Source organism: Pinus tabuliformis, chromosome J, assembly GCF_031772625.1.
Source record: "Pinus tabuliformis cultivar Carrire ecotype Pingquan chromosome J, CPIR1, whole genome shotgun sequence".
Taxonomy (NCBI): domain Eukaryota; kingdom Viridiplantae; phylum Streptophyta; class Pinopsida; order Pinales; family Pinaceae; genus Pinus; species Pinus tabuliformis.
The window spans coordinates 1,121,457,770-1,121,470,228 of record NC_142295.1 but is presented as its reverse complement, the minus strand read 5'-3'; positions in this window follow the sequence as shown (position 1 = coordinate 1,121,470,228).

Genomic DNA, 12,459 nt, shown 5'->3' with positions numbered 1-12,459 from the left:
AGCAATTTGATGGAGGGAATGAGTGGCAAAAGAAGGAAATGAATAGGAAAAGGAGGCTGAGAGGATGTGTGAAGAAGTGCAGGTTTGAGGCTCAACATACCCCCACTGTGAAGGTGTTGCATGTCCTCATGCAACCAAAACTTTGTCATTGTTTTTCAATCCATGTGCTCAGATGCTTCTGCCAAAACATCTAGCCTTCTTCTCTTTCTCCTTGCTGCCAAAATTGTCCTTGGTTTTCTGACTAAACACCTGAATTTCAAATTGATCAATGCCCTGCTCAGCTTCTTACATTTTCTCTTCAATTTTCTGTTCTTCTTCTGCCAGAGTCCTAAGTGAAGCATGGTATTGTCATGGACAATTTTGTCTACCTTGATTTGTTCTTTCAATGCTTCGTTTTCTTGTTTAATATGCCGGTTCAGGACTTCTAGCTCAAACACCTCCTGTTTTAAAGATTGGACCTGTTCATCAAGAGGCAATATAGTGCTTGGACCTGCAACTGATTGCTCCAAGGTCTCCAAATAATTGTATACCTCCTGCTGGTCAGGGTCAATTTCAGGTGTTCTTCTTGGGCTATGTTCAAAATCAAATTCTGTTTGAGGTTCTGGCTGAAAGGGGCTCTCTTCATGTGGAGGAGTGGTCTCAACACGTGGAGGACTCGACTCAAGGTCAAGCTGAGTTGGAGCCTTTTCAGGTGTACCTTCTCCCAAATCAATGAAATGTGATTGTTTTCCTTTAGTCACACTCATTTTTTCTTTAAGTCTACTGCTTCTTCTCACTTGTGCACTAATGCTCTTTTGCTGGGCACCCTGTTTTTCTTTCTGTTTCTTCTTTGAGAGGGCAGCAGCTTGAAGTTGTGCTAGTCTATCAGCCAAGGTTTGAGAGTCTTCTTCTACTGAAGGTTCAGGTGATGGATATGATTCTTGAACAATTGTTTTCCCTTTATCCTTTTTCTGTTTCTTGGTTTTATCTCCCTCTTCCTCTTCTTCTTGAGTTTCTACTGTAGGAGGATCTTGGGCTGCAACATTTCTTTCTCTTCTCCTACTTCTGTTTGGGATTCTAGGGGAATTGCTAGAGGCTTCAGTCACCTCTTGGAAATGGTTTCTGATTAGAAACTTTTCCCATGTATCCTTGTTATTTTTCAATTTCTCTTCTATGACAATTTTAATGAACCCGTGATGATACAAGTGGGGTTCAATATGGCCTACATTCTTTTGGACAGTGGAACTCATTTTCTTTAGGCTTGCTAACAGAAAGTGGGGTAAATTGAGGGCATGGCCTTCCATGAAATTCATCATAATCCTTGCATGGTACATATACATAATGCCAAAGCGGCCCTCACATGTGATAAACTTTTGAACAAGTAATAACAATGCAGTCCATTCTTCCTTAATTACATGCACAGGAATCCCTTTAGTGAATATTGAAGTGTCCATACCTGGGTTCTTAAGCATGTCTTTCCATCCCTGATCTTCCAGCCCTCTGTTCTTAAACCATCTGTCTCCCTCTTGTGGTAAACTGGTTGCTGCTGCTATGGTGTTCTCTGTTATTGTGAATTTCAGGTCCCCTACTTCCACGGTGTGTCCATTGAAGGATCGAGCAAATGCTTTCGTTACCTCCTTATTATACCCTCTGAATTTTTGAATAAAAGTCAACCACTTTGCTTTCTTTAATGCTTCCTTCATCTATGGATACCCTTCTAAATACTTCGGACCCTCAGGTTCAGCTCTAAGCAGCTTCCCCATCTTTGGCTCTCAACTTCGGCTGAAGCTTTGACTGTGTGTGGATGCTCAAGGAGGATGCTCACGGGAAAAACAGGTGGATTACGACTGTAAGTGGAGTAGCCATAATGTAATGCAAGGCGTATTGCAGAACTGTAATCGGGGTTTGAAACAGAGCTGTGGAGTTTGCGGCGGAAATGAGAGTGGAAATAGTGTGAGTACGAGGGAGTAGAAGACAAACACGAGAAATGAGTTCAACGCATGCGGAAATGGAGTGATAAGTGGACGAAATAACGGCCGAATCCTTTAGAGTCGGGTGGCTTACGCACACGTCTCAGCGTTGGCTGCGGAAATGATGGTAAGGAGAGCCGTGGTACATTGGGTTACGTCATAGAGGTATGACCAATAAATGAAAGCGCAACCCCATTTCAAGTTTGAATTAAGAGTGATTATGGAACCATTAGAAAGGTATGAGGTGGATTATCGTGGAGGAGGAATGGGATGATCTTGCCGAATAATTGCATTTAGTGGCTCTTTCCACGATTTAATAATTATGCATAAAATGACATTAAATTGTTGTTTGGAAAAGATTTTGATCATACCTTCATAAGTTCGCCATTTGTTGATTAAGGTTGCTGACCCATTATTGCTTTTTGATCTTGCAGATGCCTCATATCCTTGCTATTCTTGGTGATGATGATACCTCTGACTGTGACTTTTGAAAACAGAGTGCTGCTGTAGAGACAAAGAGTGCTGGCCGCGGAATCATTTCGAGCTGCGGAAACTGGTGCGAGCTGCGAAAACGGTTCCCAGCTGCGGAAACTAAGACAACTCCCCTTTTAGCTGCACAAAATTAGTTAGAAAAACAACTAACTGAATGAAATAGTCCTGAGAGGGACTTTTATTAATGGAATGGAATGAAATGAATGGAATGAGATGGAAGTGAAGTGGAATGGAGATGAAGATGAGATGGAGGTGAAGATGGAAATGACAAGTGGAGTGAAGATGGAGAGAAAGAGATTTTTTTTTTTTTGGAAAATATAGTGTCAGGTGTCCCTGATTTTCACTCCATATTTTCTGTATAAGACCGCCAATCTGGGATTGGTTTTCAGGCTTATACACACATTTTTTTTTTAATTCATAAGGAAACAGAGATTAGGCTGATGGAGGAGAAGAATTCTTCTCCACCAGCCTCATTGCAGAATTCTCTTGAAAACTTTTGACAAAGTCCTCTTTTGAGAGTGGCTTATGATAAATTTTCAATCGGTGGCCATTCACAATGAGAGGAGTTTGAAACTCATCAATAGTCTTGACTCGAACTGCTCCATTGCTAAAGACTTCATCAATCTCATATGGTCCAAGCCAATGAGTTTGAAATTTTCCTTTGAAGTCTTTAAATTTTGAATCAAACAGTAACGCCCAATCTCCTTTTTGAAACTTCTTCTCTTTGATATATCTGTCATGACACTTACTTCTTTGGTGCTGAACTAGATCGGTCCTTAAAATTGCATCTTGTCTTATTTCATCTAGCTCATTCAGTTGCTCCATTCTGTGCTTTTGGGCTTCTGATAGACTCATCCCCAACTGAACTGCCATCTTGAAGGTCTTGACTTGGAACTCAATGGGGAGCAAGACTTCTTTCCCATAAACAAGTTCATAGGGAGACTGTCCTGTTGTGTTCCTCCATGTAGTTCTATAGGCCCATAAGGCTTCAGGAAGCCTTTCTGCCCAATCTCTTCTATGGAGATGAACAGTTTTGGTGATGATGCTCTCAAGAACTTTGTTTGTGGATTCCACTTGACCATTTGCTTGCGGATGGTATGGAGTAGATTTTCTATGCTTGATTTTGTATTCTTCCATCAGCTTCTCCATCAAGTTAGATGTAAATTGACTTCCCTGATCTGTCACAATTTCTCTTGGGACACCAAAACGAGTAAAAATATCCTCAAAAAGAAATTGAACAACTGAATTCTCAGTGGCAGAAGGCAATGCCTTGGATTCTACACATTTAGTAACATAATCAATGCAAACCAATATATACTTCTTTTGTTTAGATGGTGGATTAATAGGTCCAGCAAAATCTAAAGCCCATTTCTCAAAGGGTTCGATGAGTACCTGTGGCTGTAATGGAATTTCATTTGAAAGAGTTGGTCTCCCAACTCTTTGGCAGCTGTCACACCTTCTAACATATTGTTTTGCATCTTTGAAGAGAGAAGGCCAATAATATCCTAAAGAAAGGATTTTATAGGCCATCCTCTTGTCAGCAAAGTGTCCACCACACGGTTCATCATGACATGCCTTAAGGATGTCAGGCATTTCATCTTCCCGAACACATCTTCTGATCACACAATCTAGCCCTGTTTTGAACAATTCATTAGAAATCCATGAATACTTTGAAATCTCCTGAATGATTTTCCTTTTCTCATTAGGAAATAAGTGTGGAGGTAGCTTCCCTGTAACCAAATAGTTAGCAATATCTGCATACCAAGGAGTTTTAGTAGTTACTGCAAACAGATATTCATCTGGAAACTTATCCTCTACGGGAGAATCTTCGTTAGTATTTTGGATTCTAGACAAGAAATCAGCTACTGTATTTTGTTTTCCTGGTCTATCTAACACAATAATATTGAATTCTTGTAAAAGTAAAAGCCATCTTGTGACTCTGCCATTAGTAACAGGTTTGTTCATGAGATATCTAATTGCAGAATGATCAGTATGGAAAAAAGTTTCATAGCCAATTATGTAATGTCTAAACTTGTTAATTGCATGAACAACGGCTAAGAATTCTTTTTCAGTCACAGTATAATTTAACTCAGTGGGAGTCAAATTTTTACTGGTGTAATAAATGGCATAAGGAACTAAATCCTTTTGACCCAAAACAGCTCCTAGAGCTGTATCTGAAGCATCTGTAGAAATATGGAAAGGAAGTTTCCAATTTGGCCCTCTCAGAATGGGTGCTTCAGATATTCTTGTTTTTAGAGTTTCAAATGCAGATTGACAGTCAGGATCCCACTTGAATTCACAGTCTTTTGTAAGTAATTTGAAGAGCGGAGATGCTATCTTGGTGAAGTTTTCAATAAATCTTCTATAATATCCAGTAAACCCAAGAAAACTTCTAACATCTTTTTGACAATTTGGAATAGGTAACTTGGAGATGACTTCAACTTTTGATCTATCAACTTTAATTCCATCTCCTGAAATATGATGTCCTAAAACAATCCCTTCAATAAACATCATAAAGCATTTTTCATGACTTAATGAAAGATTTGTTTCCTTACATCTTATAAGGACTTTTTCCAAATTTTCTAATGCCTCTTCAAATGAATTACCATAAACTGTAAAATCATCCATATAGACCTCTACACAATCATGAATTAGATCAGAAAAGATTCCTAATACTGCCCTTTGAAATGTTGCAGGTGCATTACATAATCCAAAAGGAAGTACTCGGTAAGCAAAAGTTCCCCATGGACAGGTAAATGTGGTCTTGTCCTGATCTTCAGGTGCTGCCTGAATTTGATTGTAACCACTAAAACCATCCAAAAATGAGAAGTACTTTTTGCCTGCTAAAGTATCTAATACTTGATCAATAAAGGGTAAAGGAAAGTGATCCTTCAAAGTTGCTTTGTTTAATTCCCTGTAATCAATGCAAACCCTCCATTTACCATTCTTTTTAGGTACTATAACCAAAGGGGAAACCCACCGGCTATCTGAAATGGGGTAAATGAAGTTTACATTAAGTAACTTTTGGAGCTCTTCTTTCAGTATCTCCCTAAGGTTTGGATTCATCCTTCTTTGAGGTTGTCTGATTGGTTTACTGTTTTCCTCAATGTAGATGTGATGAATGCAAGTCTTAGGGTCAATACCTTTCATATCGGTATACTCCCATGCAAATGCAGTAGAATGTTTTTGCAAGATTTTGGTTAGCTCCCCGTGTTGTGATTTTTCCAAGTTTCTGTTGATATTCAATGTTTTTCCTGGAAAAATCTCAATGGCAGAACTACCAAACTCTTCCATAGAGAAAAGAGACATTTGTCTAGATGATAGACACTCAATGTCAGAATCCAACTAAAATTGTGTGGAGTCATATTCTGAAGATGGTTCAAAATTTTCTAATGTGTTCAGAATTTGACTATCTTCACTAACCTTAGAAATGGTAAAGACAGGTTGTATAGTATCTTCATCATCAATCCACTCATTATCCCCTATTTCTGTAATTGCTTTTGCTGGAGGATACAGATTGAACTTCTTTGTCGAATTACCATCAGAAATATACATATCCCCAGACCTACAACTTATGAAAGCATCAGCTGTGGCTAGCCAAGGTCTTCCTAAAATAAGAGGATGTCCTCCTAGATTACTCTTGGGAGTTAAAATCATGAAATCCACTGAATATTCCCAAGGTTCTAGGGAGACTAGAATGTCTTCTAATATACCATCTGGTTTAATAATTGATCGATCTGCCAATTGCAATAAAGTAGGTGTAAAAATAAGATTAGGAAGTTTTAGCTGTTCCATAGTCTGTCTACTCATAATGTTAATAGCAGCCCCTAAATCAATCAAAGTATTTGGTATTTCTACCCCATTGATATGTGTTTTGACAATTGGACTACCAGGGTCTACATATTTCTGCATAGTAATTTTTCCCATCATGATATCTGCAATTTTTCCTACCAGGTGGATCCTTCTGGTATCTCTTGGTTTCCTTCCTGGTCTTTTAAGGCTCAACTCCTTTATTGTTTTTGCTAGAATAGGAATTTCCTTAATGGCTTGTAACAAGGGAATCTTGATACAGACATTCTTCAATTCATCTAGAAAATTATAGTCAAGCAACCAAATTTGTTTTTCCACTCCTTTGTCAATTTGTAATCTTTCAGGAAAAGGAGGTGTGGATAAAGATGCAGGTTGCTTAACTATGGGAGTTGTGGGGGTTACTTCTTTTTCTTTTTCTTTTTGAGTGTTTGGGTTTTGAAGAGATGCTTCAGAACCCTTATTGGCTTCAAGAGATTCTTCCTCAAAAATGCTTTGCTTTTGATCATTTATAGAAGGCTTATCTAAGACTCTACCTGATCTGAGTTGTTCTTCATTGAGAGGAACAATCATATAGTTAGGAAATGGTTGACCTTCCAACATGTAAGCATTTTGAGGATTTTTATTATTGGGGTTTGGCAATGGCTGAGAAGGAAGTTGATTTGACTTCTGTTGGAATGGAAGCAAGAGTTGAGAATTTGGATTCTGTTGAGAAGGTTGTTGTTGTTGAAATGGCAATGATAGTTGTGGATTTTGATTTGGAAGTTGTGGAGCTTGTTGGTTTTGAAAAGATGGAGGATATTGGTAAAATTGAGCAAATATCCCATAAGGATTTTGCATACCTTGTACCCATGATTGAAAAGGATTTTGAGGTTGGGACCAAGGTTGTTGCCAAGGATTCCAATTTGGTGGGGGTTGAAAATTCATAGAGTTGTTAAACCCTTGATTTTGTTGCCCCTGCCAAGGTCTCCTTGCAACAAAACAGAGAGATTCGAGTGTATTTGGATCTTCTTGAAAGACAGCTTTGAGCCCAGGGATTGAAGGACAATCCTTGGTCTCATGATTCTCTGAACAAATTACACATGTCTCTACAACTTTTGCATCCAAGGGACATTCCCTTAGAGCATGTTTCTTTCTACACTTTGGGCAAAAGATGGCCAAAGCCTCAGCTTCTGCTTTCTGCTTATTGTGAATCTTAAGGGTGTCTAGTTGTTCACTAAGACTTCCTAAGATATCAGTTTTAAATTCATCAAGCATATTGCCAATCTCCGCCCTACTTACTGATCCAGTTGTAGATTTGTTTGCTCTGATGAGAGAAGGATCTCTAGGCCCTTTTTGAGTTTTAGACTTCCCCCTTGAGAGATGGACACATAGTTCTGCTATATCATTGAGTGAAAGTTGAGATATATCTCCCTTTCCAATCATGTTCAAAATATCTATCCATTCATCTCTATTGGCTTTCAATAGAAGGGCTTTTAAGGTCTCCTCATCTAAGTTGTTCATTTTTGCTTTTTTCAAGTTGTATTGAAATATTTCAAGCAAATCCTCCAAATTTTCATCTTCTTTTTGCATCATTTTGAATACCTCATCCTTGTGATTGGTGGGCATACAATAGTCTAGGTACCTATCCAAAAATGTTTGTTTCATATCATTCCAAGACCTAATGGACTGAGTGAGTAATCCCATGAACCACTTCAAGGCTGCTCCTTTCAATGTTGAAGGGAACAGTTTGAGTTTTTGAGAGTCTTCCAGATAGTCATAAGTTCGACAAACGACTTCAAACTCAAATAGAAATGTTTCAGGGTCTTCATTCCTCATCCCATGGAAGTTTGGGAGGACAGATGGTGAGATGTTTCTCATGGTGGCTCGGGAGTCCTCATCGACTATAGGAAATCCGAATGAGTTATCTCCATCCCTATTTCCCCCAATGTTACCTCGACCTCCTCCATTGTTTCCTCTTCCTCCTCCTCCTCTACCTCTACCTCTACCAAATCCAGGTGCTCCTTCTTCTGTCATGGTAGTCTCCCCGGACACTTCAGAGTTTTCCAGTTCCTCTACTAAGGGTGAACGAGAAGGAATTTCTCCCTCTTCTTCAGATGATTCTACTTCTTCAATTACAATTTGTCCTCCTATGGAAGGAAGAAAAGGGTCCCTTTCTGATTCAGATTCGATAGATGGTGTGCGAGAGTCAACTATTGCCTCTTGAATTCCAGGAATCCTAGGGCTAGGAGTGTAAGTTGGAGATGATGGAGGTGTCTCTTGTCTATTCCTTGAAGTAGATGGACTTGTAAAAACCGAACTCTTGGCTCTAGCTAAAAACCTTCCCCTAGAATCTCTTGCTCTATGCATGGCATTTTTTTATTTTCCTTCAAGTCGGGGTAATAATTCTCTTTCTGATCTTCCAGATCACTCTAGGTGCAAGAAGAGAGCATACTCAAGAAACTATTAAACCAATAACTTTCTCTTTTCTGATCCTCTAGATCACTCTAGGTGCAAGAGGAGAGCATACTGTGAGAGGTTCTTAATTTTCCTTCCTTGAAATTTTCTTGTTTTTTTTTAAGAATTGGCTACCTAATTTCACTTCCCCGGAAACGGCGCCAAAATGTTTGGTCAATTTAGTGATGTCTAAATTGCAACTTTTAAATGTCAACCTGGGGCTCGTAAGCTGATGAAGTGAGGTGTACTATATGTACTTAGGTAACTGTTTTCTTAATATTTTGTTGTTTTTATCTTTTTAGTTTGTTTTTTATTGTATCTTTCCTAATGTGATGTGATGGAGATGTAATAAAGTGAGTGAATGTGGGTGATTGTGATGATTTCTAAGTGATTTCTTGAAACTTAAAGAGTATTCTAAAAGGAAACTTGAACAATAACTGAAATAAAATCAAAGCTTAAAATCAAATAAAGGACTAATGGCATCGGCCCAGTATCTCTGCTGCTGATGAAAATGAAAATGAAATCTATATTAACTCAATGAAAAGCAAGAACAACTACTTTATACTACTTTACACTATTTTAACTCTTCATTAAAATCTAATCAATGTGAAATCTAAGTGAGACAAATCACACCATTTTAACCTTTTCTTAATCATGTGAGAACAATTATGAACAGGTCAGCAATGTGAGTCTTAAAGCAAAATAAACCAAGCTGCACTAAGTGATATTTTGGCTCTCAATAAAGATATTGGATTATGGAAAAAGAACCATCAATAGATGAACAACTTGATAACTACTGAGCAGAAAGTAAAGTGCAAGTTAAAGAAATGATACTAATGAAAATCAAACTGCAGAAAAATAAAGGTCAGCAGCCTAGACAAGATGATCACACATGCCACTAGTTGTACAAAGAAAAGAAAGAAAACTGTCCCGGGCTCGCCTAAGAAACCTGCATAACACACTGATCAGTCATGAACAAAAGTGCAGAAATGTAAATCAGCAGAATTCAAAGTTTATGTACAACTATTATACATGTTGAAAACGCAGCAATTAAAAGACATCTGTACAGCTATTATACATGAAACAAGAAAAAAAGAAATGCTGGAAATTAAAAGTAAAACTACTGTACAGTGGCTGCCGCAAACAGGGGCCCTCTGCCTACTTCAGCCAATCCAAAGAGCAGTTACACGCTTAGAAACAGAACAGTCTTCTCATGTATTAATCATCAAAATGTCAAGTACAGTGGGGAGCTCAAAATTACAAAATGATTACAGCAATGACTCACTATCCAGCGTTCAAAGACGCTTTATTTATAACAGAGGAAAGCAAACTAACTTAACGAAAACTAAGCTATTCAAGCAGCTGTGTATAAACACGTAATCTGGCTGCGTCCTCGGATTTAGGCAACGGTCGTTGTGGGCATTCAATCTGCTGTTGGATTCGTGTTTCCCACTGTCTTCGTGGCTGAGGAAGATGCCACCTGTTCTTCACGTGCTCCAAAACAGAACACGCAGAGCCGTGCCACCGCTAATGACTTCTGTTGACCGTATTTGCCTCCTCGTTGACCACGGGTTTTTATGACCGGTTTGGGTGAGCTGGAAGGATACACACCATGTCCTTGGTTCCACGAACTTGCCCATGTGGCTCTTCTTCCCGGAGGACACCTGGAACATATCATTTAATAAAACAGCTACGGAATCCGGGGTTGGCTGCGGAAACCGGGATCAGCTGCGGAAACCCTGTGTGAGCTGCGGAAACGCAACACTTTGAACCAAAATTCTAAACCAACAACAGCCATTAGCATAATTAGAAAACCATGTAAAAAGTCCTAAAATGCAATGATTTGAGCAATTTGATGGAGGGAATGAGTGGCAAAAGAAGGAAATGAATAGGAAAAGGAGGCTGAGAGGATGTGTGAAGAAGTGCAGGTTTGAGGCTCAACAACAAGTCCTTGTCATATCCAAGACCAGTTCTGTGCTTGTTGTGGAAAAGCTGTTCCCAAGGTCTGATGATGGGCTTGGGATGTGCAGACTGAGTTTCTGCATCTGCATGTACAACTGCTGCTTTATTTGAATGAACGGTAACATTATTGACTTGCTGCTGATGGGTGGTTGTCTCAATGTTCTGAACAGAAATAGATTCAGAATGATGACTCCACTGCTGTAATTCTTCTCGTTGTAGCTAAGATTCAAGCTGCAAAAAATCAATCTTTTCCTTTGCATTTTGTAGACATGTCTGAATTTCTGAGAGAAAATCCTTGCTGATTTTGACTGTATTATCCATAGTAGAGAGTATTAGATTTTCCACTAACTCTAATATTGCACCAATTGGAGCCATTTTTAACCTCAAAAAATAGTAAAACAATGAGGAAAAGATGGACACCAATTGCTCTTTTATATAAACTTATGGCAACAACTTCAAACCAATCAGCTTGCAATAGATTCAACACACAAAGAATGGTGATATCCGGAAAACAGACTCCTCATTCAAAAAATGAATTTTCTTCAATTCACCTGAGAATTTAACTTCAATCTAGTTCAATAACAATCTCTGATATGAACAACCTTTAAGAAAATACACCAATTCGATCTATAAAGGATAGTCTTTGCTTGAAACAATTTCCACTGAACTCCTAAATAATGCCAAATTGCTGCAACTTTAAAGAATATAAACAATCCCCAATTCTTATGAACATTGAACTCTGTCATTCCCAAAAAACCCCAGCATAATCACTTTCAAAGCATAAATGATGGCTATCAAAAGGCAATACCCTTGTGGATTATCTTCCTTTCGAATGCAAGTATCGAAATTAATAAAATAATTATTTGAAGTACCTACACCAACACTTCTTCAGATATATCCAAGTCAGGAGACAAACGAACTGCTGAAGATTCACACACCTTCTTATAGGGCATGGATGTTTTAAATCATATTTAAAATACAAACAAAAAATTGCAGGCAGCTCGGTGTTTTAAATTTTTTCAGAAAGCTGAATAATAGTTGGAAAAAGGAATGATTTGCATATTTTCTGCACATTGGGCATCTTTCACATATTCTAGACCATGCGACCTTGAATGCCCAGATGATTTTTATTTTTATTTTCAAAAACAAATTGGGTTTCGGAGAATTTAACCGATGCAAATGCCGCAAAATATCACGGTTTCCTCTGCTTGGCAGAAATAGAACAAGAAGCTGAAGTCTTAAAGTCGGAGAAAAAATATGCAACTTTGATTTGTAACTCAAATGGAGTCCAGATCAGTTGGACGCAATTGCTTCACTCTTCAGAGGTAGAACACCACCAAAATCAAAGAATCAAATGAACAAGGAAATGTACCTTCCTCTGTGAATGGAGACCAAAACAACACATTTGCTTTCAATTCTTCTGTGTTACACGTTCTAGCATCAGTTTAATACAACACCAACTAATTTCCCTTCGACCATTTTTCAAACCAACGTAGGAACCCAATACTTGAACAAGAGTAAGCGAATGCACATAAATACCACAGGACATTCAATGCTTATGTTTCATATTCGAGATATTTCACATCAAGCGAGTGCTGGAGGAGGAGCATGTACAATTGGCTGAGGAGGACTGTAGACTGGTGCACAATGAGCAGTCCTTCCTCCTGGTATTTAGATGGCAGCTAACAAAGATTGCATATACATATGAGATAACATATTTGGAGGGGTTTTCCAGCTTTAGTTTGAGAAACATGCTACCCAATACCATATATCAAGTGGGCGCCATGTCAGTTCAACGCATATACAAAAGCGG